We start from the raw sequence: 26,008 nt of genomic DNA, 5'->3' as shown, positions 1-26,008 counted from the left end.
TGCTCGGGCCCTATCGGGCTCCGTGGGGCCCTGTCGGGTTTCCTCGGGCCCTGTCAGGCTCCGTCGGGCCCTTTCGGGTTTGCTCGAGCCCTGTCGGGCTCCGTCGGGCCCTGTCGGATTTGCTCAGGCCTTGTCGGGTTTGCTCGAGCTTTGTCGGGCTCCATCGGGTCCTGTCGGGTTTGCTTGGGCCCTATCGGGCTCCGTCAAGCCCTGTCGGGTTTCCTCGGGCCCTGTCGGGCTCCATCGAGCCCTGTCAGGCTTCGTCGGGCCCTTTCGGGTTTGCTCGGGCCCTGTCGGGCTCAGTGAGGCCCTGTCGGGTTTGCTCGGGCCCTATCGGGCTCCGTCGAGCCCTGTCGGGTTTCCTTGGGCCCTGTCGGGCTCCATCGAGCCCTGTCAGGCTCCGTCGGGCCCTTTCGGGTTTGCTCAGGCCCTGTCGGGCTCCGTCGGGCCCTGTCGGGTTTGCTCGGGCCCTGTCCGGTTTGCTCAGGCCCTGTAAGGCTTTGTCAAGCCCTGTCGGGTTTGCTAGGGCCCTGTCGGGCTCCGTCGGGCCCTGTCAGGCTTTGTCGAACCCTGTCGGGTTTGCTCGGGCCCTGTCGGGTTTGCTCGGGCCCTGTCGGGTTTCCTCGGGCCCTGTCGGGCTCCATCGAGCCCTGTCAGGCTTCGTCGGGCCCTTTCGGGTTTGCTCGGCCCTGTCGGATTTGCTCAGGCCCTGTCGGGTTTGCTCGGGCCCTATCGGGCTCCGTCGAGCCCTGTCGGGTTTGCTCAGGCTCTGTCAGGCCCCGTCGGGCCCTGTTGGGTTTCCTCAGGCCCTGTCGGGCTCCATCGAGCCCTGTCAGGCTTCGTCGAGCCCTTTCGGGTTTGCTCGGGCCCTGTCAGGCTCCGTCAGGCCCTGTCGGGTTTCTTCGGGCCCTGTCGGGCTCCATCGAGCCCTGTCAGGTTTGCTCGGGCCCTGTCGGGTTTCCTCGGGCCCTGTCGGGCTCCATCGAGCCCTGTCAGGCTTCGTCGGGCCCTTTCGGGTTTGCTCGGCCCTGTCGGATTTGCTCAGGCCCTGTCGGGTTTGCTCGGGCCCTATCGGGCTCCGTCGAGCCCTGTCGGGTTTGCTCAGGCTCTGTCAGGCTCCGTCGGGCCCTGTTGGGTTTCCTCAGGCCCTGTCGGGCTCCATCAAGCCCTGTCAGGCTTTGTTGAACCCTGTCGGGTTTGCTCGGGCTCTATCGGGCTCCGTCGCGCCCTGTCGGGTTTCATCGGGCCCTGTCGGGCTCCATCGAGCCCTGTCAGGCTTCGTCGAGCCCTTTCGGGTTTGCTCAGTCCCTGTCAGGCTCCGTCGGGCCCTGTCGGGTTTCTTCGGGCCCTGTCGGGCTCCATCGAGCCCTGTCAGGCTTTGTCGGGCCCTTTCGGGTTTGCTTGGGCTCTGTCAGGCTCCGTCGGGCCCTGTCAGGTTTCCTCGGGCCCTGTCGGGCTCCATCGAGCCCTGTCAGGCTTCGTCGGGCACTTTCGGGTTTGCTCGGGCCCTGTCGGGCTCCGTCAGGCCCTGTCGGGTTTGCTCGGGCCCTATCGGGCTCCGTCGAACCCTGTCGGGTTTGCTCAGGCTCTGTCAGGCTCCGTCGGGCCCTGTTGGGTTTCCTCAGGCCCTGTCGGGCTCCATCGAGCCCTGTCAGGCTTCGTCGGGCACTTTCGGATTTGCTCGGGCCCTGTCGGGCTCCGTCAGGCCCTGTCGGGTTTGCTCGGGCCCTATCGGGCTCCGTCGAACCCTGTCGGGTTTGCTCAGGCTCTGTCAGGCTCCGTCGGGCCCTGTTGGGTTTCCTCAGGCCCTGTCGGGCTCCATCAAGCCCTGTCAGGCTTTGTCAAACCCTGTCGGGTTTGCTCGGGCCCTATCGGGCTTTGTCGGGCCCTGTCGGGTTTCTTCGGGCCCTGTCGGGCTCCATCGAGCCCTGTCAGGCTTTGTCGGGCCCTTTCGGGTTTGCTTGGGCTCTGTCAGGCTCCGTCGGGCCCTGTCAGGTTTCCTCGGGCCCTGTCGGGCTCCATCGAGCCCTGTCAGGCTTCGTCGGGCACTTTCGGGTTTGTTCGGGCCCTGTCGGGCTCCGTCAGGCCCTGTCGGGTTTGCTCGGGCCCTATCGGGCTCCGTCGAACCCTGTCGGGTTTGCTCAGGCTCTGTCAGGCTCCGTCGGGCCCTGTTGGGTTTCCTCAGGCCCTGTCGGGCTCCATCAAGCCCTGTCAGGCTTTGTCGAACCCTGTCGGGTTTGCTCGGGCCCTATCGGGCTCCGTCGGGCCCTGTCGGGTTTCCTCGGGCCCTGTCGTGCTCCATCGAGCCCTGTCAGGCTTCGTCGGGCCCTTTCGGGTTTGCTCGGGCCCTGTCGGGCTCCGTCAGGCCCTGTCGGGTTTCCTCGGGCACTGTCGGGCTCCATCGAGCCCTGTCAGGCTTCGTCGGGTCCTTTCGGGTTTGCTCGGGCCCTGTCGGGCTCCGTCAGGCCCTGTCGGGTTTCCTCGGGCCCTGTCGGGCTCCATCGAGCCCTGTCAGGCTTCGTCGAGCCCTTTCGGGTTTGCTCGGGCCCTGTCAGGCTCCGTCAGGCCCTGTCGGGTTTCTTCGGGCCCTGTCGGGCTCCATCGAGCCCTGTCAGGCTTTGTCGGGCCCTTTCGGGTTTGCTCGGGCCCTGTCAGGCTCCGTCAGGCCCTGTCGGGTTTCTTCGGGCCCTGTCGGGCTCCATCGAGCCCTGTCAGGCTTTGTCGGGCCCTTTCGGGTTTGCTTGGGCTCTGTCAGGCTCCGTCGGGCCCTGTCGGGTTTGCTCGGGCCCTGTCGGGCTCCATCGAGCCCTGTCAGGCTTCGTCGGGCCCTTTCGGGTTTGCTCGGGCCCTGTCGGGCTCCGTCAGGCCCTGTCGGGTTTGCTCGGGCCCTATCGGGCTCCGTCGAGCCCTGTCGGGTTTGCTCAGGCTCTGTCAGGCTCCGTCGGGCCCTGTTGGGTTTCCTCAGGCCCTGTCGGGCTCCATCAAGCCCTGTCAGGCTTTGTCGAACCCTGTCGGGTTTTCTCGGGCCCTATCGGGCTCCGTCGGGCCCTGTCGGGTTTCCTCGGGCCCTGTCGTGCTCCATCGAGCCCTGTCAGGCTTCGTCGGGCCCTTTCGGGTTTGCTCGGGCCCTGTCGGGCTCCGTCAGGCCCTGTCGGGTTTCCTCGGGCACTGTCGGGCTCCATCGAGCCCTGTCAGGCTTCGTCGGGCCCTTTCGGGTTTGCTGAAGCCCTGTCGGGCTCCGTCAGGCCCTGTCGGGTTTCCTCGGGCCCTGTCGGGCTCCATCGAGCCCTGTCAGGCTTTGGCGGGCCCTGTCGGGTTTGCTCGGGCCCTGTCGGGCTCCGTCGGGCCCTGTCTGGTTTCCTCGGGCTCTGTCGGGCTCCGTCGGGCCCTGTCGGGTTTGCTCGGGCCATGTCGGGTTTGCTGAAGCCCTGTCAGGCTTAGTCGGACCCTGTCGGGTTTCCTCGGGCTCTGTCGGGCTCCGCCGGGCCCTGTCGGGTTTGCTCGGGCCATGTCGGGTTTGCTGAAGCCCTGTCAGGCTTAGTCGGACCCTGTCGGTTTTGCTCGAGCCCTGTCGGGCTCCATCGGGCCCTGTCGCGTTTGCTCGGGCCCTATCGGGCTCTGTCGGGCCCTGTCGGGTTTCCTCGGGCCCTGTCGGGCTCCATCGAGCCCTGTCAGGCTTCGTCGGGCCCTTTCGGGTTTGCTCGGGCCCTGTCGGGCTCCGTCAGGCCCTGTCGGGTTTCCTCGGGCCCTGTCGGGCTCCATCGAGCCCTGTCAGGCTTTGTCGGGCCCTTTCAGGTTTGCTCGGACTCTGTCAGGCTCCGTCGGGCCCTGTCGGGTTTCCTCGGGCCCTGTCGGGCTCCATCGAGCCCTGTCAGGTTTGCTCGGGCCCTGTCGGGTTTGCTCGGGCCCTGTCGGGCTCCATCGGACCCCATCAGGCTTTGGCGGGTCCTGTTGGGTTTGCTCAGGCCCTGTCGGGCCTTGTCAGCCCCTGTCAGGTTTGCTCGCGCCCTGTCGGGCTCCGTCGGGCCCTGTCAGGTTCTCTCGGGCCCTGTCAGGTTTGCTCGGGCCCTGTCAGGCTCCGTCAGGCCCTATCGGGTTTGCTCGAGCCCTGTCGGGCTCCGTCGGGCCCTGTCGGGTTTGCTCGGGCCCTGTCGGGTTTGCTCGGGCCCTGTCAGGCTTTGTCAAGCCCTGTCGGGTTTGCTAGGGCCCTGTCGGGCTCCGTCGGGCCCTGTCAGGCTTTGTCGAACCCTGTCGGGTTTGCTCGGGCCATGTCGGGTTTGCTCGGGTCCTGTCGGGCTCTGTCGGGCCCTGTCGGGTTTGCTCGGGCCCTGTCAGGCTCCGTCGGGCCCTGTCGGATTTCCTCGGGCCCTCTCGGGCTCCGTCGGGCCCTGTCAGGTTTGCTTGGGCACTGTCGGGCTCTGTCGGGCCCTGTCGGGTTTCCTTGGGCCCTGTCGGGCTCCATCGAGCCCTGTCAGGCTTTGTCGAACCCTGTCGGGTTTGCTCAGGCCCTGTCGGGTTTGCTCGGGCCCTGTCGGGCTCTGTCGGGCCCTGTCTGGTTTCCTCGGGCCCTGTCGGGCTCCCTTGGGCCCTGGCGGTTTGCTCGGGCCCTGTCGGGTTTTCTGAAGCCCTGTCAGGCTCCGTCGGGCTCTTTCGGGATTGCTCGGGCCCTGCCGGGCTCCGTCGGGCCCTGTCAGGCTTTGTCAGGACGTGTCAGGTTTGCTCGGGCCCTGTCGGGCCTTGTCGGGCCCTGTCGGATTTGCTCGGGCTCTGTCGGGCTCCAGCGTGCCCTGTCGGGTTTGCCCGGGCCCTGTCAGACTCCGTCAGGCCCTGTCGGGTTTGCTCGGGCCCTATCGGGCTCAATCAGGCCCTGTCGGGTTTCCTCGGGCCCTGTCGGGCTCCATCGAGCCCTGTCAGGCTCCGTCAGGCCCTTTCGGGTTTGCTCGGGCCCTGTCGGGCTCCGTCGGGCCCTGTCGGCTTTGCTCGGGCTCTGTTGGGCTCCGTCGGGCCCTGTCGGGTTTGCTCGGGCCATGTCGGGTTTGCTGAAGCCCTGTCAGGCTTCGTCGGACACTGTCGGGTTTGCTCGAGCCCTGTCGGGCTCCATCGGGCCCTGTCGGGTTTGCTCGGGCCTTATCGGGCTCCTTCGGGCCCTGTCGGGTTTCCTCGGGCCCTGTCGGGCTCCATCGAGCCCTGTCAGGCTTCGTCGGGCCCTTTCGGGTTTGCTCGGGCCCTGTCGGGATCCGTTGGGCCCTGTCGGGTTTCCTCGGGCCCTGTCGGGCTCCATCGAGCCCTGTCAGGCTTCGTCGGGCCCTTTCGGGTTTGCTCGGGCTCTGTCAGGCTCCGTCGGGCCCTGTCGGGTTTCCTCGGGCCCTGTCGGGCTCCATCAAGCCCTGTCAGGCTTTGTCGAACCCTGTCGGGTTTGCTCGGGCCCTGTCGGGTTTGCTCGGGCCCTGTCGGGCTCTGTCGGGCCCTGTCTGGTTTCCTCGGGCCCTGTCGGGCTCCGTCGGGCCCTGTCGGATTTGCTCGGGCCCTGTCGGGTTTGCTGAAGCCCTGTCAGGCTTCGTCGGACCCTGTCGGGTTTGCTCGGGCCCTGTCGGGCTCCGTCGAACCCTGTCGGGTTTGCTCGGGCCCTGTCAGGCTCCGTCGCGCCCTGTCGGGTTTCCTCGGGCCCTGTCGGGCTCCATCGAGCCCTGTCAGGTTTGCTCGGGCCCTGTCGGGTTTGCTCGGGCCCTGTCGGGCTCCATCGGACTCTATCAGGCTTTTGCGGGTCCTGTCGGGTTTGCTCAGGCCCTGTCGGGCCTTGTCAGCCCCTGTCGGGTTTGCTCGCGCCCTGTCGGGCTCCGTCGGGCCCTGTCAGGTTCTCTCGGGCCCTGTCAGGTTTGCTCGGGCGCTGTCAGGCTCCGTCAGGCCCTTACGGGTTTGCTCGTGCCCTGTTGGGCTCCGTCAGGCCCTGTCAGGTTTGCTCGGGCCCTGTCGGGCCTTGTCAGGCCCTGTCGGGTTTGCTCGGGACCTGTCGGGTGTGCCCGCGTCCTGTCGGGCTCCGTCGGGCTCTGTCAGATTCGCTCGGGCCCTGTCGGGTTTGCTCGGGCCCTGTCAGGCTCCGTCAGGCCCTGTCGGGTTTGCTCGTGCCCTGTCGGGCTCCGTTGGGCCCTGTCAGGTTTGCTCAGGCCCTGTCGGGATCCGTTGGGCGTTGTCGGGTTTGCTCGGGCCCTGTCGGGTTCCTTCGTGCCCTGTCAGGTTTGCTCGGGCCCTGTCGGGTTTGCTCGGGCCCTGTCAGGCTCCGTCGGGCCCTGTCGGGTTTCCTCGGGCCCTGTCGGGCTCCATCGAGCCCTGTCAGGCTTTGTCGAACCCTGTCGGGTTTGCTCGGGCCCTGTCGGGATTGCTCGGGTCCTGTCGGGCTCTGTCGGGCCCTGTCATGTTTGCTCGGGCCCTGTCAGGCTCTGTCGGGCCCTGTCGGATTTCCTCGGGCACTCTCGGGTTCCGTTGGGCCCTCTCGGGTTCCGTCCGGCCCTGTCGAGTTTCCTCGGGCCCTGTCGGACTCTATCGATCCCTGTCAGGCTCCGTCGGGCTCTTTCGGGTTTGCTCAGGCCCTGTCAGGCTCCGTCGGGCCCTGTCAGGCTTTGTATGGTCCTGTCAGGTTTGCTCGGGCCCTGTCGGGCCTTGTCGGGCCCTGTCGGGTTTGCTCGGGCTCTGTCAGGCTCCAGCGTGCCCTGTCGGGTTTGCCCGGGCCCTGTCAGGCTCCATCAGGCCCTGTCGGGTTTGCTCGGGCCCTATCGGGCTCCGTGGGGCCCTGTCGGGTTTCCTCGGGGCCTGTCGGGCTCCATCGAGCCCTGTAAGGCTCCGTCGGGCCCTTTCGGGTTTGCTCGGGCCCTGTCGGGCTCCGTCAGGCCCTGTCGGATTTGCTCAGGCCCTGTCGGGTTTGCTTGAGCTTTGTCGGGCTCCATCGGGTCCTGTCGGGTTTGCTCGGGCCCTATCGGGCTCCGTCGGGCCCTGTCGGATTTGCTCGGGCCCTGTCGGGTTTGCTGAAGCCCTGTCAGGCTTCGTCGGACCCTGTTGGGTTTGCTCGGGCCTTGTCGGGCTCCGTCGAACCCTGTCGGGTTTGCTCGGGCCCTGTCGGGCTCCATCGGACCCTATCTGGCTTTGGCGGGTCCTGTCGGGTTTGCTCAGGCCCTGTCGGGCCTTGTCAGCCCCTGTCAGGTTTGCTCGCGCCCTGTCGGGCTCCGTCGGGCCCTGTCAGGTTCTCTCGGGCCCTGTCAGGTTTGCTCGGGCCCTGTCAGGCTCCGTCAGGCCCTATCGGGTTTGCTCGAGCCCTGTTGGGCTCCGTCAGGCCCTGTCAGGTTTGCTCGGGCCCTGTCGGGCCTTGTCAGGCCCTGTCGGGTTTGCTCGGGACCTGTCGGGTTTGCCCGCGTCCTGTCGGGCTTTGTCGGGCCCTGTCAGATTCGCTCGGGCCCTGTGGGGTTTACTCGGGCCCTGTCAGGCTCCGTCAGGCCTTGTCGGGTTTGCTCGGGCCCTGTCGGGCTCCTTCGTGCCCTGTCAGGTTTGCTCGGGCCCTGTCGGGTTTGCTCGGGCCCTGTCAGGCTCCGTCGGGCTCTTTCGGGTTTGCTCAGGCCCTGTCGGGCTTTGTCGGGCCCTGTCAGGCTTTGTAAGGTCCTGTCAGGTTTGCTCGGGCCCTGTCGGGCCTTGTCGGGCCCTGTCGGGTTTCCTCGGGCTCTGTCGGGCTCCAGCGTGCCCTGTCGGGTTTGCCCGGGCCCTGTCAGGCTCCATCAGGCCCTGTCGGGTTTGCTCGTGCCCTATCGGGCTCCGTGGGGCCCTGTCGGGTTTCCTCGGGCCCTGTCGGGCTCCATCGAGCCCTGTCAGGCTCCGTCGGGCCCTTTCGGGTTTGCTCGGGCCCTGTCGGGCTCCGTCGGGCCCTGTCGGATTTGCTCAGGCCCTGTCGGGTTTGCTGGAGCCCTGTCGGGCTCCATCGGGTCCTGTCGGGTTTGCTCGGGCCCTATCGGCCTCCGTCGGGCCCTGTCGGGTTTCCTCGGGCCCTGTCGGGCTCCATCGAGCCCTGTCAGGCTTCGTCGGGCCCTTTCGGGTTTGCTCGGGCCCTGTCGGGCTCCGTCAGGCCCTGTCGGGTTTGCTCGGGCCCTATCGGGCTCCGTCGAGCCCTGTCGGGTTTCCTCAGGCCCTGTCGGGCTCCATCGAGCCCTGTCAGGCTCCGTCGAGCCCTTTCGGGTTTGCTCGGGCCCTGTCGGGCTCCGTCGGGCCCTGTCGGGTTTGCTCGGGCTCTGTCGGGTTTGCTCAGGCCCTGTCAGGCTTTGTCAAGCCCTGTCGGGTTTGCTCGGGCTCTGTCAGGCTCCGTCGGGCCCTGTCGGGTTTCCTCGGGCCCTGTCGGGCTCCATCAAGCCCTGTCAGGCTTTGTCGAACCCTGTCGGGTTTGCTCGGGCCCTGTCGAGTTTGCTCGGGCCCTGTCGGGCTCTGTCGGGCCCTGTCTGGTTTCCTCGGGCCCTGTCGGGCTCCGTCGGGCCCTGTCGGATTTGCTCGGGCCCTGTCGGGTTTGCTGAAGCCCTGTCAGGCTTCGTCGGACCCTATCGGGTTTGCTCGGGCCCTGTCGGGCTCCGTCGAACCCTGTCGGGTTTGCTCGGGCCCTGTCAGGCTCCGTCGCGCCCTGTCGGGTTTCCTCGGGCCCTGTCGGGCTCCATCGAGCCCTGTCAGGTTTGCTCGGGCCCTGTCGGGTTTGCTCGGGCCCTGTCGGGCTCCATCGGACTCTATCAGGCTTTTGCGGGTCCTGTCGGGTTTGCTCAGGCCCTGTCGGGCCTTGTCAGCCCCTGTCGGGTTTGCTCGCGCCCTGTCGGGCTCCGTCGGGCCCTGTCAGGTTCTCTCGGGCCCTGTCAGGTTTGCTCAGGCCCTGTCAGGCTCCGTCAGGCCCTATCGGGTTTGCTCGAGCCCTGTCGGGCTCCGTCAGGCCCTGTCAGGTTTGCTCGGGCCCTGTCGGGCCTTGTCAGGCCCTGTCGGGTTTGCTCGGGACCTGTCGGGTTTGCCCGCGTCCTGTCGGGCTCCGTCGGGCCCTGTCAGATTCGCTCGGGCCCTGTCGGGTTTGCTCGGGCCCTGTCAGGCTCCGTCAGGCCCTGTCGGGTTTGCTCGTGCCCTGTCGGGCTCTGTTGGGCCCTGTCAGGTTTGCTCAGGCCCTGTCGAGATCCGTTGGGCCTTGTCGGGTTTGCTCGGGCCCTGTCGGGTTCCTTCGTGCCCTGTCAGGTTTGCTCGGGCCCTGTCGGGTTTGCTCGGGCCCTGTCAGGCTCCGTCGGGCCCTGTCGGGTTTCCTCGGGCCTTGTCGGGCTCCATCGAGCCCTGTCAGGCTTTGTCGAACCCTGTCGGGTTTGCTCGGGCCCTGTCGGGATTGCTCGGGTCCTGTCGGGCTCTGTCGGGCCCTGTCATGTTTGCTCGGGCCCTGTCAGGCTCTGTCGGGCCCTGTTGGATTTCCTCGGGCCCTCTCGGGTTCCGTTGGGCCCTCTCGGGTTCCGTCCGGCCCTGTCGAGTTTCCTCGGGCCCTGTCGGACTCTATCGAGCCCTGTCAGGCTCCGTCGGGCTCTTTCGGGTTTGCTCAGGCCCTGTCGGGCTCCGTTGGGCCCTGTCAGGCTTTGTAAGGTCCTGTCAGGTTTGCTCGGGCCCTGTCGGGACTTGTCGGGCCCTGTCGGGTTTGCTCGGGCTCTGTCAGGCTCCAGCGTGCCCTGTCGGGTTTGCCCGGGCCCTGTCAGGCTCCATCAGGCCCTGTCGGGTTTGCTCGGGCCCTATCGGGCTCCGTGGGGCCCTGTCGGGTTTCCTCGGGGCCTGTCGGGCTCCATCGAGCCCTGTAAGGCTCCGTCGGGCCCTTTCGGGTTTGCTCGGGCCCTGTCGGGCTCCGTCAGGCCCTGTCGGATTTGCTCAGGCCCTGTCGGGTTTGCTTGAGCTTTGTCGGGCTCCATCGGGTCCTGTCGGGTTTGCTCGGGCCCTATCGGGCTCCGTCGGGCCCTGTCTGGTTTCCTCGGGCCCTGTCGGGCTCCATCGAGCCCTGTCAGGCTTCGTCGGGCCCTTTCGGGTTTGCTCGGGCCCTGTCGGGCTCCGTCAGGCTCTGTCGGGTTTCCTCGGGCCCTGTCGGGCTCCATCGAGCCCTGTCAGGCTTTGTCGGGCCCTTTCGGGTTTGCTCGAGCTCTGTCAGGCTCCGTCGCGCCCTGTCGGGTTTCCTCGGGCCCTGTCGGGCTCCATCGAGCCCTGTCAGGTTTGCTCGGGCCCTGTCGGGTTTGCTCGGGCCCTGTCGGGCTCCATCGGACCCTATCTGGCTTTGGCGGGTCCTGTCGGGTTTGCTCAGGCCCTGTCGGGCATTGTCAGCCCCTGTCAGGTTTGCTCGCCCCCTGTCGGGCTCCGTCGGGCCCTGTCAGGTTCTCTCGGGCCCTGTCATGTTTGCTCGGGCCCTGTCAGGCTCCGTCAGGCCCTATCGGGTTTGCTCGAGCCCTGTCGGGCTCCGTCAGGCCCTGTCAGGTTTGCTCGGGCCCTGTCGGGCCTTGTCAGGCCCTGTCGGGTTTGCTCGGGACCTGTCGGGTTTGCCCGCGTCCTGTCGGGCTCCGTCCGGCCCTGTCAGATTCGCTCGGGCCCTGTCGGGTTTACTCGGGCCCTGTCAGGCTCCGTCAGGCCCTGTCGGGTTTGCTCGTGCCCTGTCAGGCTCCGTCGGGCCCTGTCAGGTTTGCTCAGGCCCTGTCGGGATCCATTGGGCCTTGTCGGGTTTGCTCGGGCCCTGTCGGGCTCCTTCGTGCCCTGTCAGGTTTGCTCGGGCCCTGTCGGGTTTGCTCGGGCCCTGTCAGGCTCCGTCGGGCTCTTTCGGGTTTGCTCAGGCCCTGTCGGGCTCCGTCGGGCCCTGTCAGGCTTTGTAAGGTCCTGTCAGGTTTGCTCGGGCCCTGTCGGGCCTTGTCGGGCCCTGTCGGGTTTGCCCGGGCCCTGTCAGGCTCCATCAGGCCCTGTCGGGTTTGCTCGTGCCCTATCGGGCTCCGTGGGGCCCTGTCGGGTTTCCTCGGGCCCTGTCGGGCTCCATCGAGCCCTGTCAGGCTTCGTCGGGCCCTTTCGGGTTTGCTCGGGCCCTGTCGGGCTCCGTCGGGCCCTGTCGGATTTGCTCAGGCCCTGTCGGGTTTGCTGGAGCCCTGTCAGGCTCCATCGGGTCCTGTCGGGTTTGCTCGGGCCCTATCGGCCTCCGTCGGGCTCTGTCGGGTTTGCTCGGGCTCTGTCGGGTTTGCTCAGGCCCTGTCAGGCTTTGTCAAGCCCTGTCGGGTTTGCTAGGGCCCTGTCGGGCTCCGTCGGGCCCTGTCTGGTTTCCTCAGGCCCTGTCGGGCTCCGTCGTGCCCTGTCGGGTTTGCTCAGGCCCTGTCGGGTTTGCTCAGGCCCTGTCGGGCTCTGTCGGGCCCTGTCTGGTTTCCTCGGGCCCTGTCGGGCTCCATCGAGCCCTGTCAGGCTTCGTCGGGCCCTTTCGGGTTTGCTCGGGCCCTGTCGGGCTCTGTCGGGCCCTGTCTGGTTTCCTCGGGCCCTGTCGGGCTCCGTCGGGCCCTGTCGGATTTGCTCGGGCCATGTCGGGTTTGCTGAAGCCCTGTCAGGCTTCGTCGGACCCTGTCGGGTTTGCTCGGGCCCTGTCGGGCTCCGTCGAACCCTGTCGGGTTTGCTCGGGCCCTGTCAGGCTCCGTCGCGCCCTGTCGGGTTTCCTCGGGCCCTGTCGGGCTCCATCGAGCCCTGTCAGGTTTGCTCGGGCCCTGTCGGGTTTGCTCGGGCCCTGTCGGGCTCCATCGGACCCTATCTGGCTTTGGCGGGTCCTGTCGGGTTTGCTCAGGCCCTGTCGGGCATTGTCAGCCCCTGTCAGGTTTGCTCGCGCCCTGTCGGGCTCCGTCGGGCCCTGTCAGGTTCTCTCGGGCCCTGTCAGGTTTGCTCGGGCCCTGTCAGGCTCCGTCAGGCCCTATCGGGTTTGCTCGAGCCCTGTCGGGCTCCGTCAGGCCCTGTCAGGTTTGCTCGGGCCCTGTCGGGCCTTGTCAGGCCCTGTCGGGTTTGCTCGGGACCTGTCGGGTTTGCCCGCGTCCTGTCGGGCTCCGTCGGGCCCTGTCAGATTCGCTCGGGCCCTGTCGGGTTTACTCGGGCCCTGTCAGGCTCCGTCAGGCCCTGTCGGGTTTGCTCGTGCCCTGTCAGGCTCCGTCGGGCCCTGTCAGGTTTGCTCAGGCCCTGTCGGGATCCGTTGGGCCTTGTCGGGTTTGCTCGGGCCCTGTCGGGTTCCTTCGTGCCCTGTCAGGTTTGCTCGGGCCCTGTCGGGTTTGCTTGGGCCCTGTCAGGCTCCGTCGGGCCCTGTCGGGTTTCCTCGGGCCTTGTCGGGCTCCATCGAGCCCTGTCAGGCTTTGTCGAACCCTGTCGGGTTTGCTCGGGCCCTGTCGGGATTGCTCGGGTCCTGTCGGGCTCTGTCGGGCCCTGTCATGTTTGCTCGGGCCCTGTCAGGCTCTGTCGGGCCCTGTTGGATTTCCTCGGGCCCTCTCGGATTCCGTTGGGCCCTCTCGGGTTCCGTCCGGCCCTGTCGAGTTTCCTCGGGCCCTGTCGGACTCTATCGAGCCCTGTCAGGCTCCGTCGGGCTCTTTCGGGTTTGCTCAGGCCCTGTCGGGCTCCGTTGGGCCCTGTCAGGCTTTGTAAGGTCCTGTCAGGTTTGCTCGGGCCCTGTCGGGACTTGTCGGGCCCTGTCGGGTTTGCTCGGGCTCTGTCAGGCTCCAGCGTGCCCTGTCGGGTTTGCCCGGGCCCTGTCAGGCTCCATCAGGCCCTGTCGGGTTTGCTCGGGCCCTATCGGGCTCCGTGGGGCCCTGTCGGGTTTCCTCGGGGCCTGTCGGGCTCCATCGAGCCCTGTAAGGCTCCGTCGGGCCCTTTCGGGTTTGCTCGGGCCCTGTCGGGCTCCGTCAGGCCCTGTCGGATTTGCTCAGGCCCTGTCGGGTTTGCTTGAGCTTTGTCGGGCTCCATCGGGTCCTGTCGGGTTTGCTCGGGCCCTATCGGGCTCCGTCGGGCCCTGTCTGGTTTCCTCGGGCCCTGTCGGGCTCCATCGAGCCCTGTCAGGCTTCGTCGGGCCCTTTCGGGTTTGCTCGGGCCCTGTCGGGCTCCGTCAGGCTCTGTCGGGTTTCCTCGGGCCCTGTCGGGCTCCATCGAGCCCTGTCAGGCTTTGTCGGGCCCTTTCGGGTTTGCTCGAGCTCTGTCGGGCTCCGTCGCGCCCTGTCGGGTTTCCTCGGGCCCTGTCGGGCTCCATCGAGCCCTGTCAGGTTTGCTCGGGCCCTGTCGGGTTTGCTCGGGCCCTGTCGGGCTCCCTCGGACCCTATCTGGCTTTGGCGGGTCCTGTCGGGTTTGCTCAGGCCCTGTCGGGCATTGTCAGCCCCTGTCAGGTTTGCTCGCCCCCTGTCGGGCTCCGTCGGGCCCTGTCAGGTTCTCTCGGGCCCTGTCATGTTTGCTCGGGCCCTGTCAGGCTCCGTCAGGCCCTATCGGGTTTGCTCGAGCCCTGTCGGGCTCCGTCAGGCCCTGTCAGGTTTGCTCGGGCCCTGTCGGGCCTTGTCAGGCCCTGTCGGGTTTGCTCGGGACCTGTCGGGTTTGCCCGCGTCCTGTCGGGCTCCGTCGGGCCCTGTCAGATTCGCTCGGGCCCTGTCGGGTTTACTCGGGCCCTGTCAGGCTCCGTCAGGCCCTGTCGGGTTTGCTCGTGCCCTGTCAGGCTCCGTCGGGCCCTGTCAGGTTTGCTCAGGCCCTGTCGGGATCCGTTGGGCCTTGTCGGGTTTGCTCGGGCCCTGTCGGGCTCCTTCGTGCCCTGTCAGGTTTGCTCGGGCCCTGTCGGGTTTGCTCGGGCCCTGTCAGGCTCCGTCGGGCTCTTTCGGGTTTGCTCAGGCCCTGTCGGGCTCCGTCGGGCCCTGTCAGGCTTTGTAAGGTCCTGTCAGGTTTGCTCGGGCCCTGTCGGGCCTTGTCGGGCCCTGTCGGGTTTGCCCGGGCCCTGTCAGGCTCCATCAGGCCCTGTCGGGTTTGCTCGTGCCCTATCGGGCTCCGTGGGGCCCTGTCGGGTTTCCTCGGGCCCTGTCGGGCTCCATCGAGCCCTGTCAGGCTCCGTCGGGCCCTTTCGGGTTTGCTCGGGCCCTGTCGGGCTCCGTCGGGCCCTGTCGGATTTGCTCAGGCCCTGTCGGGTTTGCTGGAGCCCTGTCAGGCTCCATCGGGTCCTGTCGGGTTTGCTCGGGCCCTATCGGCCTCCGTCGGGCTCTGTCGGGTTTGCTCGGGCTCTGTCGGGTTTGCTCAGGCCCTGTCAGGCTTTGTCAAGCCCTGTCGGGTTTGCTAGGGCCCTGTCGGGCTCCGTCGGGCCCTGTCTGGTTTCCTCAGGCCCTGTCGGGCTCCGTCGTGCCCTGTCGGGTTTGCTCAGGCCCTGTCGGGTTTGCTCAGGCCCTGTCGGGCTCTGTCGGGCCCTGTCTGGTTTCCTCGGGCCCTGTCGGGCTCCATCGAGCCCTGTCAGGCTTCGTCGGGCCCTTTCGGGTTTGCTCGGGCCCTGTCGGGCTCTGTCGGGCCCTGTCTGGTTTCCTCGGGCCCTGTCGGGCTCCGTCGGGCCCTGTCGGATTTGCTCGGGCCATGTCGGGTTTGCTGAAGCCCTGTCAGGCTTCGTCGGACCCTGTCGGGTTTGCTCGGGCCCTGTCGGGCTCCGTCGAACCCTGTCGGGTTTGCTCGGGCCCTGTCAGGCTCCGTCGCGCCCTGTCGGGTTTCCTCGGGCCCTGTCGGGCTCCATCGAGCCCTGTCAGGTTTGCTCGGGCCCTGTCGGGTTTGCTCGGGCCCTGTCGGGCTCCATCGGACCCTATCTGGCTTTGGCGGGTCCTGTCGGGTTTGCTCAGGCCCTGTCGGGCATTGTCAGCCCCTGTCAGGTTTGCTCGCGCCCTGTCGGGCTCCGTCGGGCCCTGTCAGGTTCTCTCGGGCCCTGTCAGGTTTGCTCGGGCCCTGTCAGGCTCCGTCAGGCCCTATCGGGTTTGCTCGAGCCCTGTCGGGCTCCGTCAGGCCCTGTCAGGTTTGCTCGGGCCCTGTCGGGCCTTGTCAGGCCCTGTCGGGTTTGCTCGGGACCTGTCGGGTTTGCCCGCGTCCTGTCGGGCTCCGTCGGGCCCTGTCAGATTCGCTCGGGCCCTGTCGGGTTTACTCGGGCCCTGTCAGGCTCCGTCAGGCCCTGTCGGGTTTGCTCGTGCCCTGTCAGGCTCCGTCGGGCCCTGTCAGGTTTGCTCAGGCCCTGTCGGGATCCGTTGGGCCTTGTCGGGTTTGCTCGGGCCCTGTCAGGCTCCGTCGGGCTCCTTCGGGTTTGCTCAGGCCCTGTCGGGCTCCGTCGGGCCCTGTCAGGCTTTGTAAGGTCCTGTCAGGTTTGCTCGGGCCCTGTCGGGCCTTGTCGGGCCCTGTCGGGTTTGCTCGGGCTCTGTCGGGCTCCAGCGTGCCCTGTCGGGTTTGCCCGGGCCCTGTCAGGCTCCATCAGGCCCTGTCGGGTTTGCTCGTGTCCTATCGGGCTCCGTGGGGCCCTGTCGGGTTTCCTCGGGCCCTGTCGGGCTCCATCGAGTCCTGTCAGGCTCCGTCGGGCCCTTTCGGGTTTGCTCGGGCCCTGTCGGGCTCCGTCGGGCCCTGTCGGATTTGCTCAGGCCCTGTCGGGTTTGCTGGAGCCCTGTCGGGCTCCATCGGGTCCTGTCGGGTTTGCTCGGGCCCTATCGGCCTCCGTCGGGCCCTGTCGGGTTTCCTCGGGCCCTGTCGGGCTCCATCGAGCCCTGTCAGGCTTCGTCGGGCCCTTTCGGGTTTGCTCGGGCCCTGTCGGGCTCCGTCAGGCCCTGTCGGGTTTGCTCGGGCCCTATCGGGCTCAGTCAAGCCCTGTCGGGTTTCCTCGGGCCCTGTCGGGCTCCATCGAGCCCTGTCAGGCTCCGTCGAGCCCTTTCGGGTTTGCTCAGGCTCTGTCGGGCTCCGTCGGGCCCTGTCGGGTTTGCTCGGGCTCTGTCGGGTTTGCTCAGGCCCTGTCAGGCTTTGTCAAGCCCTGTCGGGTTTGCTAGGGCCCTGTCGGGCTCCGTCGGGCCCTGTCTGGTTTCCTCAGGCCCTGTCGGGCTCCGTCGGGCCCTGTCGGGTTTGCTCAGGCCCTGTCGGGTTTGCTCGGGCCCTGTCGGGCTCTGTCGGGCCCTGTCTGGTTTCCTTGGGCCCTGTCGGGCTCCATCGAGCCCTGTCAGGCTTCGTCGGGCCCTTTCGGGTTTGCTCGGGCCCTGTCGGGCTCTGTCGGGCCCTGTCTGGTTTCCTCGGGCCCTGTCGGGCTCCGTCGGGCCCTGTCGGATTTGCTCGGGCCATGTCGGGTTTGCTGAAGCCCTGTCAGGCTTCGTCGGACCCTGTCGGGTTTGCTCGGGCCCTGTCGGGCTCCGTCGAACCCTGTCGGGTTTGCTCGGGCCCTGTCAGGCTCCGTCGCGCCCTGTCGGGTTTCCTCGGGCCCTGTCGGGCTCCATCGAGCCCTGTCAGGTTTGCTCGGGCCCTGTCGGGTTTGCTCGGGCCCTGTCGGGCTCCATCGGACCCTATCTGGCTTTGGCGGGTCCTGTCGGGTTTGCTCAGGCCCTGTCGGGCATTGTCAGCCCCTGTCAGGTTTGCTCGCGCCCTGTCGGGCTCCGTCGGGCCCTGTCAGGTTCTCTCGGGCCCTGTCAGGTTTGCTCGGGCCCTGTCAGGCTCCGTCAGGCCCTATCGGGTTTGCTCGAGCCCTGTCGGGCTCCGTCAGGCCCTGTCAGGTTTGCTCGGGCCCTGTCGGGCCTTGTCAGGCCCTGTCGGGTTTGCTCGGGACCTGTCGGGTTTGCCCGCGTCCTGTCGGGCTCCGTCGGGCCCTGTCAGATTCGCTCGGGCCCTGTCGGGTTTACTCGGGCCCTGTCAGGCTCCGTCAGGCCCTGTCGGGTTTGCTCGTGCCCTGTCAGGCTCCGTCGGGCCCTGTCAGGTTTGCTCAGGCCCTGTCGGGATCCGTTGGGCCTTGTCGGGTTTGCTCGGGCCCTGTCGGGTTCCTTCGTGCCCTGTCAGGTTTGCTCGGGCCCTGTCGGGTTTGCTTGGGCCCTGTCAGGCTCCGTCGGGCCCTGTCGGGTTTCCTCGGGCCTTGTCGGGCTCCATCGAGCCCTGTCAGGCTTTGTCGAACCCTGTCGGGTTTGCTCGGGCCCTGTCGGGATTGCTCGGGTCCTGTCGGGCTCTGTCGGGCCCTGTCATGTTTGCTCGGGCCCTGTCAGGCTCTGTCGGGCCCTGTTGGATTTCCTCGGGCCCTCTCGGATTCCGTTGGGCCCTCTCGGGTTCCGTCCGGCCCTGTCGAGTTTCCTCGGGCCCTGTCGGACTCTATCGAGCCCTGTCAGGCTCCGTCGGGCTCTTTCGGGTTTGCTCAGGCCCTGTCGGGCTCCGTTGGGCCCTGTCAGGCTTTGTAAGGTCCTGTCAGGTTTGCTCGGGCCCTGTCGGGACTTGTCGGGCCCTGTCGGGTTTGCTCGGGCTCTGTCAGGCTCCAGCGTGCCCTGTCGGGTTTGCCCGGGCCCTGTCAGGCTCCATCAGGCCCTGTCGGGTTTGCTCGGGCCCTATCGGGCTCCGTGGGGCCCTGTCGGGTTTCCTCGGGGCCTGTCGGGCTCCATCGAGCCCTGTAAGGCTCCGTCGGGCCCTTTCGGGTTTGCTCGGGCCCTGTCGGGCTCCGTCAGGCCCTGTCGGATTTGCTCAGGCCCTGTCGGGTTTGCTTGAGCTTTGTCGGGCTCCATCGGGTCCTGTCGGGTTTGCTCGGGCCCTATCGGGCTCCGTCGGGCCCTGTCTGGTTTCCTCGGGCCCTGTCGGGCTCCATCGAGCCCTGTCAGGCTTCGTCGGGCCCTTTCGGGTTTGCTCGGGCCCTGTCGGGCTCCGTCAGGCTCTGTCGGGTTTCCTCGGGCCCTGTCGGGCTCCATCGAGCCCTGTCAGGCTTTGTCGGGCCCTTTCGGGTTTGCTCGAGCTCTGTCGGGCTCCGTCGCGCCCTGTCGGGTTTCCTCGGGCCCTGTCGGGCTCCATCGAGCCCTGTCAGGTTTGCTCGGGCCCTGTCGGGTTTGCTCGGGCCCTGTCGGGCTCCCTCGGACCCTATCTGGCTTTGGCGGGTCCTGTCGGGTTTGCTCAGGCCCTGTCGGGCATTGTCAGCCCCTGTCAGGTTTGCTCGCCCCCTGTCGGGCTCCGTCGGGCCCTGTCAGGTTCTCTCGGGCCCTGTCATGTTTGCTCGGGCCCTGTCAGGCTCCGTCAGGCCCTATCGGGTTTGCTCGAGCCCTGTCGGGCTCCGTCAGGCCCTGTCAGGTTTGCTCGGGCCCTGTCGGGCCTTGTCAGGCCCTGTCGGGTTTGCTCGGGACCTGTCGGGTTTGCCCGCGTCCTGTCGGGCTCCGTCGGGCCCTGTCAGATTCGCTCGGGCCCTGTCGGGTTTACTCGGGCCCTGTCAGGCTCCGTCAGGCCCTGTCGGGTTTGCTCGTGCCCTGTCAGGCTCCGTCGGGCCCTGTCAGGTTTGCTCAGGCCCTGTCGGGATCCGTTGGGCCTTGTCGGGTTTGCTCGGGCCCTGTCGGGCTCCTTCGTGCCCTGTCAGGTTTGCTCGGGCCCTGTCGGGTTTGCTCGGGCCCTGTCAGGCTCCGTCGGGCTCTTTCGGGTTTGCTCAGGCCCTGTCGGGCTCCGTCGGGCCCTGTCAGGCTTTGTAAGGTCCTGTCAGGTTTGCTCGGGCCCTGTCGGGCCTTGTCGGGCCCTGTCGGGTTTGCCCGGGCCCTGTCAGGCTCCATCAGGCCCTGTCGGGTTTGCTCGTGCCCTATCGGGCTCCGTGGGGCCCTGTCGGGTTTCCTCGGGCCCTGTCGGGCTCCATCGAGCCCTGTCAGGCTCCGTCGGGCCCTTTCGGGTTTGCTCGGGCCCTGTCGGGCTCCGTCGGGCCCTGTCGGATTTGCTCAGGCCCTGTCGGGTTTGCTGGAGCCCTGTCAGGCTCCATCGGGTCCTGTCGGGTTTGCTCGGGCCCTATCGGCCTCCGTCGGGCTCTGTCGGGTTTGCTCGGGCTCTGTCGGGTTTGCTCAGGCCCTGTCAGGCTTTGTCAAGCCCTGTCGGGTTTGCTAGGGCCCTGTCGGGCTCCGTCGGGCCCTGTCTGGTTTCCTCAGGCCCTGTCGGGCTCCGTCGTGCCCTGTCGGGTTTGCTCAGGCCCTGTCGGGTTTGCTCAGGCCCTGTCGGGCTCTGTCGGGCCCTGTCTGGTTTCCTCGGGCCCTGTCGGGCTCCATCGAGCCCTGTCAGGCTTCGTCGGGCCCTTTCGGGTTTGCTCGGGCCCTGTCGGGCTCTGTCGGGCCCTGTCTGGTTTCCTCGGGCCCTGTCGGGCTCCGTCGGGCCCTGTCGGATTTGCTCGGGCCATGTCGGGTTTGCTGAAGCCCTGTCAGGCTTCGTCGGACCCTGTCGGGTTTGCTCGGGCCCTGTCGGGCTCCGTCGAACCCTGTCGGGTTTGCTCGGGCCCTGTCAGGCTCCGTCGCGCCCTGTCGGGTTTCCTCGGGCCCTGTCGGGCTCCATCGAGCCCTGTCAGGTTTGCTCGGGCCCTGTCGGGTTTGCTCGGGCCCTGTCGGGCTCCATCGGACCCTATCTGGCTTTGGCGGGTCCTGTCGGGTTTGCTCAGGCCCTGTCGGGCATTGTCAGCCCCTGTCAGGTTTGCTCGCGCCCTGTCGGGCTCCGTCGGGCCCTGTCAGGTTCTCTCGGGCCCTGTCAGGTTTGCTCGGGCCCTGTCAGGCTCCGTCAGGCCCTATCGGGTTTGCTCGAGCCCTGTCGGGCTCCGTCAGGCCCTGTCAGGTTTGCTCGGGCCCTGTCGGGCCTTGTCAGGCCCTGTCGGGTTTGCTCGGGACCTGTCGGGTTTGCCCGCGTCCTGTCGGGCTCCGTCGGGCCCTGTCAGATTCGCTCGGGCCCTGTCGGGTTTACTCGGGCCCTGTCAGGCTCCGTCAGGCCCTGTCGGGTTTGCTCGTGCCCTGTCAGGCTCCGTCGGGCCCTGTCAGGTTTGCTCAGGCCCTGTCGGGATCCGTTGGGCCTTGTCGGGTTTGCTCGGGCCCTGTCAGGCTCCGTCGGGCTCCTTCGGGTTTGCTCAGGCCCTGTCGGGCTCCGTCGGGCCCTGTCAGGCTTTGTAAGGTCCTGTCAGGTTTGCTCGGGCCCTGTCGGGCCTTGTCGGGCCCTGTCGGGTTTGCTCGGGCTCTGTCGGGCTCCAGCGTGCCCTGTCGGGTTTGCCCGGGCCCTGTCAGGCTCCATCAGGCCCTGTCGGGTTTGCTCGTGTCCTATCGGGCTCCGTGGGGCCCTGTCGGGTTTCCTCGGGCCCTGTCGGGCTCCATCGAGTCCTGTCAGGCTCCGTCGGGCCCTTTCGGGTTTGCTCGGGCCCTGTCGGGCTCCGTCGGGCCCTGTCGGATTTGCTCAGGCCCTGTCGGGTTTGCTGGAGCCCTGTCGGGCTCCATCGGGTCCTGTCGGGTTTGCTCGGGCCCTATCGGCCTCCGTCGGGCCCTGTCGGGTTTCCTCGGGCCCTGTCGGGCTCCATCGAGCCCTGTCAGGCTTCGTCGGGCCCTTTCGGGTTTGCTCGGGCCCTGTCGGGCTCCGTCAGGCCCTGTCGGGTTTGCTCGGGCCCTATCGGGCTCAGTCAAGCCCTGTCGGGTTTCCTCGGGCCCTGTCGGGCTCCATCGAGCCCTGTCAGGCTCCGTCGAGCCCTTTCGGGTTTGCTCAGGCTCTGTCGGGCTCCGTCGGGCCCTGTCGGGTTTGCTCGGGCTCTGTCGGGTTTGCTCAGGCCCTGTCAGGCTTTGTCAAGCCCTGTCGGGTTTGCTAGGGCCCTGTCGGGCTCCGTCGGGCCCTGTCTGGTTTCCTCAGGCCCTGTCGGGCTCCGTCGGGCCCTGTCGGGTTTGCTCAGGCCCTGTCGGGTTTGCTCGGGCCCTGTCGGGCTCTGTCGGGCCCTGTCTGGTTTCCTTGGGCCCTGTCGGGCTCCATCGAGCCCTGTCAGGCTTCGTCGGGCCCTTTCGGGTTTGCTCGGGCCCTGTCGGGCTCTGTCGGGCCCTGTCTGGTTTCCTCGGGCCCTGTCGGGCTCCGTCGGGCCCTGTCGGATTTGCTCGGGCCATGTCGGGTTTGCTGAAGCCCTGTCAGGCTTCGTCGGACCCTGTCGGGTTTGCTCGGGCCCTGTCGGGCTCCGTCGAACCCTGTCGGGTTTGCTCGGGCCCTGTCAGGCTCCGTCGCGCCCTGTCGGGTTTCCTCGGGCCCTGTCGGGCTCCATCGAGCCCTGTCAGGTTTGCTCGGGCCCTGTCGGGTTTGCTCGGGCCCTGTCGGGCTCCATCGGACCCTATCTGGCTTTGGCGGGTCCTGTCGGGTTTGCTCAGGCCCTGTCGGGCATTGTCAGCCCCTGTCAGGTTTGCTCGCGCCCTGTCGGGCTCCGTCGGGCCCTGTCAGGTTCTCTCGGGCCCTGTCAGGTTTGCTCGGGCCCTGTCAGGCTCCGTCAGGCCCTATCGGGTTTGCTCGAGCCCTGTCGGGCTCCGTCAGGCCCTGTCAGGTTTGCTCGGGCCCTGTCGGGCCTTGTCAGGCCCTGTCGGGTTTGCTCGGGACCTGTCGGGTTTGCCCGCGTCCTGTCGGGCTCCGTCGGGCCCTGTCAGATTCGCTCGGGCCCTGTCGGGTTTACTCGGGCCCTGTCAGGCTCCGTCAGGCCCTGTCGGGTTTGCTCGTGCCCTGTCAGGCTCCGTCGGGCCCTGTCAGGTTTGCTCAGGCCCTGTCGGGATCCGTTGGGCCTTGTCGGGTTTGCTCGGGCCCTGTCGGGTTCCTTCGTGCCCTGTCAGGTTTGCTCGGGCCCTGTCGGGTTTGCTTGGGCCCTGTCAGGCTCCGTCGGGCCCTGTCGGGTTTCCTCGGGCCTTGTCGGGCTCCATCGAGCCCTGTCAGGCTTTGTCGAACCCTGTCGGGTTTGCTCGGGCCCTGTCGGGATTGCTCGGGTCCTGTCGGGCTCTGTCGGGCCCTGTCATGTTTGCTCGGGCCCTGTCAGGCTCTGTCGGGCCCTGTTGGATTTCCTCGGGCCCTCTCGGATTCCGTTGGGCCCTCTCGGGTTCCGTCCGGCCCTGTCGAGTTTCCTCGGGCCCTGTCGGACTCTATCGAGCCCTGTCAGGCTCCGTCGGGCTCTTTCGGGTTTGCTCAGGCCCTGTCGGGCTCCGTTGGGCCCTGTCAGGCTTTGTAAGGTCCTGTCAGGTTTGCTCGGGCCCTGTCGGGACTTGTCGGGCCCTGTCGGGTTTGCTCGGGCTCTGTCAGGCTCCAGCGTGCCCTGTCGGGTTTGCCCGGGCCCTGTCAGGCTCCATCAGGCCCTGTCGGGTTTGCTCGGGCCCTATCGGGCTCCGTGGGGCCCTGTCGGGTTTCCTCGGGGCCTGTCGGGCTCCATCGAGCCCTGTAAGGCTCCGTCGGGCCCTTTCGGGTTTGCTCGGGCCCTGTCGGGCTCCGTCAGGCCCTGTCGGATTTGCTCAGGCCCTGTCGGGTTTGCTTGAGCTTTGTCGGGCTCCATCGGGTCCTGTCGGGTTTGCTCGGGCCCTATCGGGCTCCGTCGGGCCCTGTCTGGTTTCCTCGGGCCCTGTCGGGCTCCATCGAGCCCTGTCAGGCTTCGTCGGGCCCTTTCGGGTTTGCTCGGGCCCTGTCGGGCTCCGTCAGGCTCTGTCGGGTTTCCTCGGGCCCTGTCGGGCTCCATCGAGCCCTGTCAGGCTTTGTCGGGCCCTTTCGGGTTTGCTCGAGCTCTGTCGGGCTCCGTCGCGCCCTGTCGGGTTTCCTCGGGCCCTGTCGGGCTCCATCGAGCCCTGTCAGGTTTGCTCGGGCCCTGTCGGGTTTGCTCGGGCCCTGTCGGGCTCCCTCGGACCCTATCTGGCTTTGGCGGGTCCTGTCGGGTTTGCTCAGGCCCTGTCGGGCATTGTCAGCCCCTGTCAGGTTTGCTCGCCCCCTGTCGGGCTCCGTCGGGCCCTGTCAGGTTCTCTCGGGCCCTGTCATGTTTGCTCGGGCCCTGTCAGGCTCCGTCAGGCCCTATCGGGTTTGCTCGAGCCCTGTCGGGCTCCGTCAGGCCCTGTCAGGTTTGCTCGGGCCCTGTCGGGCCTTGTCAGGCCCTGTCGGGTTTGCTCGGGACCTGTCGGGTTTGCCCGCGTCCTGTCGGGCTCCGTCGGGCCCTGTCAGATTCGCTCGGGCCCTGTCGGGTTTACTCGGGCCCTGTCAGGCTCCGTCAGGCCCTGTCGGGTTTGCTCGTGCCCTGTCAGGCTCCGTCGGGCCCTGTCAGGTTTGCTCAGGCCCTGTCGGGATCCGTTGGGCCTTGTCGGGTTTGCTCGGGCCCTGTCGGGCTCCTTCGTGCCCTGTCAGGTTTGCTCGGGCCCTGTCGGGTTTGCTCGGGCCCTGTCAGGCTCCGTCGGGCTCTTTCGGGTTTGCTCAGGCCCTGTCGGGCTCCGTCGGGCCCTGTCAGGCTTTGTAAGGTCCTGTCAGGTTTGCTCGGGCCCTGTCGGGCCTTGTCGGGCCCTGTCGGGTTTGCCCGGGCCCTGTCAGGCTCCATCAGGCCCTGTCGGGTTTGCTCGTGCCCTATCGGGCTCCGTGGGGCCCTGTCGGGTTTCCTCGGGCCCTGTCGGGCTCCATCGAGCCCTGTCAGGCTCCGTCGGGCCCTTTCGGGTTTGCTCGGGCCCTGTCGGGCTCCGTCGGGCCCTGTCGGATTTGCTCAGGCCCTGTCGGGTTTGCTGGAGCCCTGTCAGGCTCCATCGGGTCCTGTCGGGTTTGCTCGGGCCCTATCGGCCTCCGTCGGGCTCTGTCGGGTTTGCTCGGGCTCTGTCGGGTTTGCTCAGGCCCTGTCAGGCTTTGTCAAGCCCTGTCGGGTTTGCTAGGGCCCTGTCGGGCTCCGTCGGGCCCTGTCTGGTTTCCTCAGGCCCTGTCGGGCTCCGTCGTGCCCTGTCGGGTTTGCTCAGGCCCTGTCGGGTTTGCTCAGGCCCTGTCGGGCTCTGTCGGGCCCTGTCTGGTTTCCTCGGGCCCTGTCGGGCTCCATCGAGCCCTGTCAGGCTTCGTCGGGCCCTTTCGGGTTTGCTCGGGCCCTGTCGGGCTCTGTCGGGCCCTGTCTGGTTTCCTCGGGCCCTGTCGGGCTCCGTCGGGCCCTGTCGGATTTGCTCGGGCCATGTCGGGTTTGCTGAAGCCCTGTCAGGCTTCGTCGGACCCTGTCGGGTTTGCTCGGGCCCTGTCGGGCTCCGTCGAACCCTGTCGGGTTTGCTCGGGCCCTGTCAGGCTCCGTCGCGCCCTGTCGGGTTTCCTCGGGCCCTGTCGGGCTCCATCGAGCCCTGTCAGGTTTGCTCGGGCCCTGTCGGGTTTGCTCGGGCCCTGTCGGGCTCCATCGGACCCTATCTGGCTTTGGCGGGTCCTGTCGGGTTTGCTCAGGCCCTGTCGGGCATTGTCAGCCCCTGTCAGGTTTGCTCGCGCCCTGTCGGGCTCCGTCGGGCCCTGTCAGGTTCTCTCGGGCCCTGTCAGGTTTGCTCGGGCCCTGTCAGGCTCCGTCAGGCCCTATCGGGTTTGCTCGAGCCCTGTCGGGCTCCGTCAGGCCCTGTCAGGTTTGCTCGGGCCCTGTCGGGCCTTGTCAGGCCCTGTCGGGTTTGCTCGGGACCTGTCGGGTTTGCCCGCGTCCTGTCGGGCTCCGTCGGGCCCTGTCAGATTCGCTCGGGCCCTGTCGGGTTTACTCGGGCCCTGTCAGGCTCCGTCAGGCCCTGTCGGGTTTGCTCGTGCCCTGTCAGGCTCCGTCGGGCCCTGTCAGGTTTGCTCAGGCCCTGTCGGGATCCGTTGGGCCTTGTCGGGTTTGCTCGGGCCCTGTCAGGCTCCGTCGGGCTCCTTCGGGTTTGCTCAGGCCCTGTCGGGCTCCGTCGGGCCCTGTCAGGCTTTGTAAGGTCCTGTCAGGTTTGCTCGGGCCCTGTCGGGCCTTGTCGGGCCCTGTCGGGTTTGCTCGGGCTCTGTCGGGCTCCAGCGTGCCCTGTCGGGTTTGCCCGGGCCCTGTCAGGCTCCATCAGGCCCTGTCGGGTTTGCTCGTGTCCTATCGGGCTCCGTGGGGCCCTGTCGGGTTTCCTCGGGCCCTGTCGGGCTCCATCGAGTCCTGTCAGGCTCCGTCGGGCCCTTTCGGGTTTGCTCGGGCCCTGTCGGGCTCCGTCGGGCCCTGTCGGATTTGCTCAGGCCCTGTCGGGTTTGCTGGAGCCCTGTCGGGCTCCATCGGGTCCTGTCGGGTTTGCTCGGGCCCTATCGGCCTCCGTCGGGCCCTGTCGGGTTTCCTCGGGCCCTGTCGGGCTCCATCGAGCCCTGTCAGGCTTCGTCGGGCCCTTTCGGGTTTGCTCGGGCCCTGTCGGGCTCCGTCAGGCCCTGTCGGGTTTGCTCGGGCCCTATCGGGCTCAGTCAAGCCCTGTCGGGTTTCCTCGGGCCCTGTCGGGCTCCATCGAGCCCTGTCAGGCTCCGTCGAGCCCTTTCGGGTTTGCTCAGGCTCTGTCGGGCTCCGTCGGGCCCTGTCGGGTTTGCTCGGGCTCTGTCGGGTTTGCTCAGGCCCTGTCAGGCTTTGTCAAGCCCTGTCGGGTTTGCTAGGGCCCTGTCGGGCTCCGTCGGGCCCTGTCTGGTTTCCTCAGGCCCTGTCGGGCTCCGTCGGGCCCTGTCGGGTTTGCTCAGGCCCTGTCGGGTTTGCTCGGGCCCTGTCGGGCTCTGTCGGGCCCTGTCTGGTTTCCTTGGGCCCTGTCGGGCTCCATCGAGCCCTGTCAGGCTTCGTCGGGCCCTTTCGGGTTTGCTCGGGCCCTGTCGGGCTCTGTCGGGCCCTGTCTGGTTTCCTCGGGCCCTGTCGGGCTCCGTCGGGCCCTGTCGGATTTGCTCGGGCCATGTCGGGTTTGCTGAAGCCCTGTCAGGCTTCGTCGGACCCTGTCGGGTTTGCTCAGGCCCTGTCGGGCTCCATCGAACCCTGTCGGGTTTGCTCGGGCCCTGTCAGGCTCCGTCGCGCCCTGTCGGGTTTCCTCGGGCCCTGTCGGGCTCCATCGAGCCC

Source organism: Patagioenas fasciata, unplaced genomic scaffold (assembly GCF_037038585.1).
Source record: "Patagioenas fasciata isolate bPatFas1 unplaced genomic scaffold, bPatFas1.hap1 Unplaced_6, whole genome shotgun sequence".
In the NCBI taxonomy this organism is placed as follows: domain Eukaryota; kingdom Metazoa; phylum Chordata; class Aves; order Columbiformes; family Columbidae; genus Patagioenas; species Patagioenas fasciata.
Note: the sequence above shows the minus strand (reverse complement) of the source record.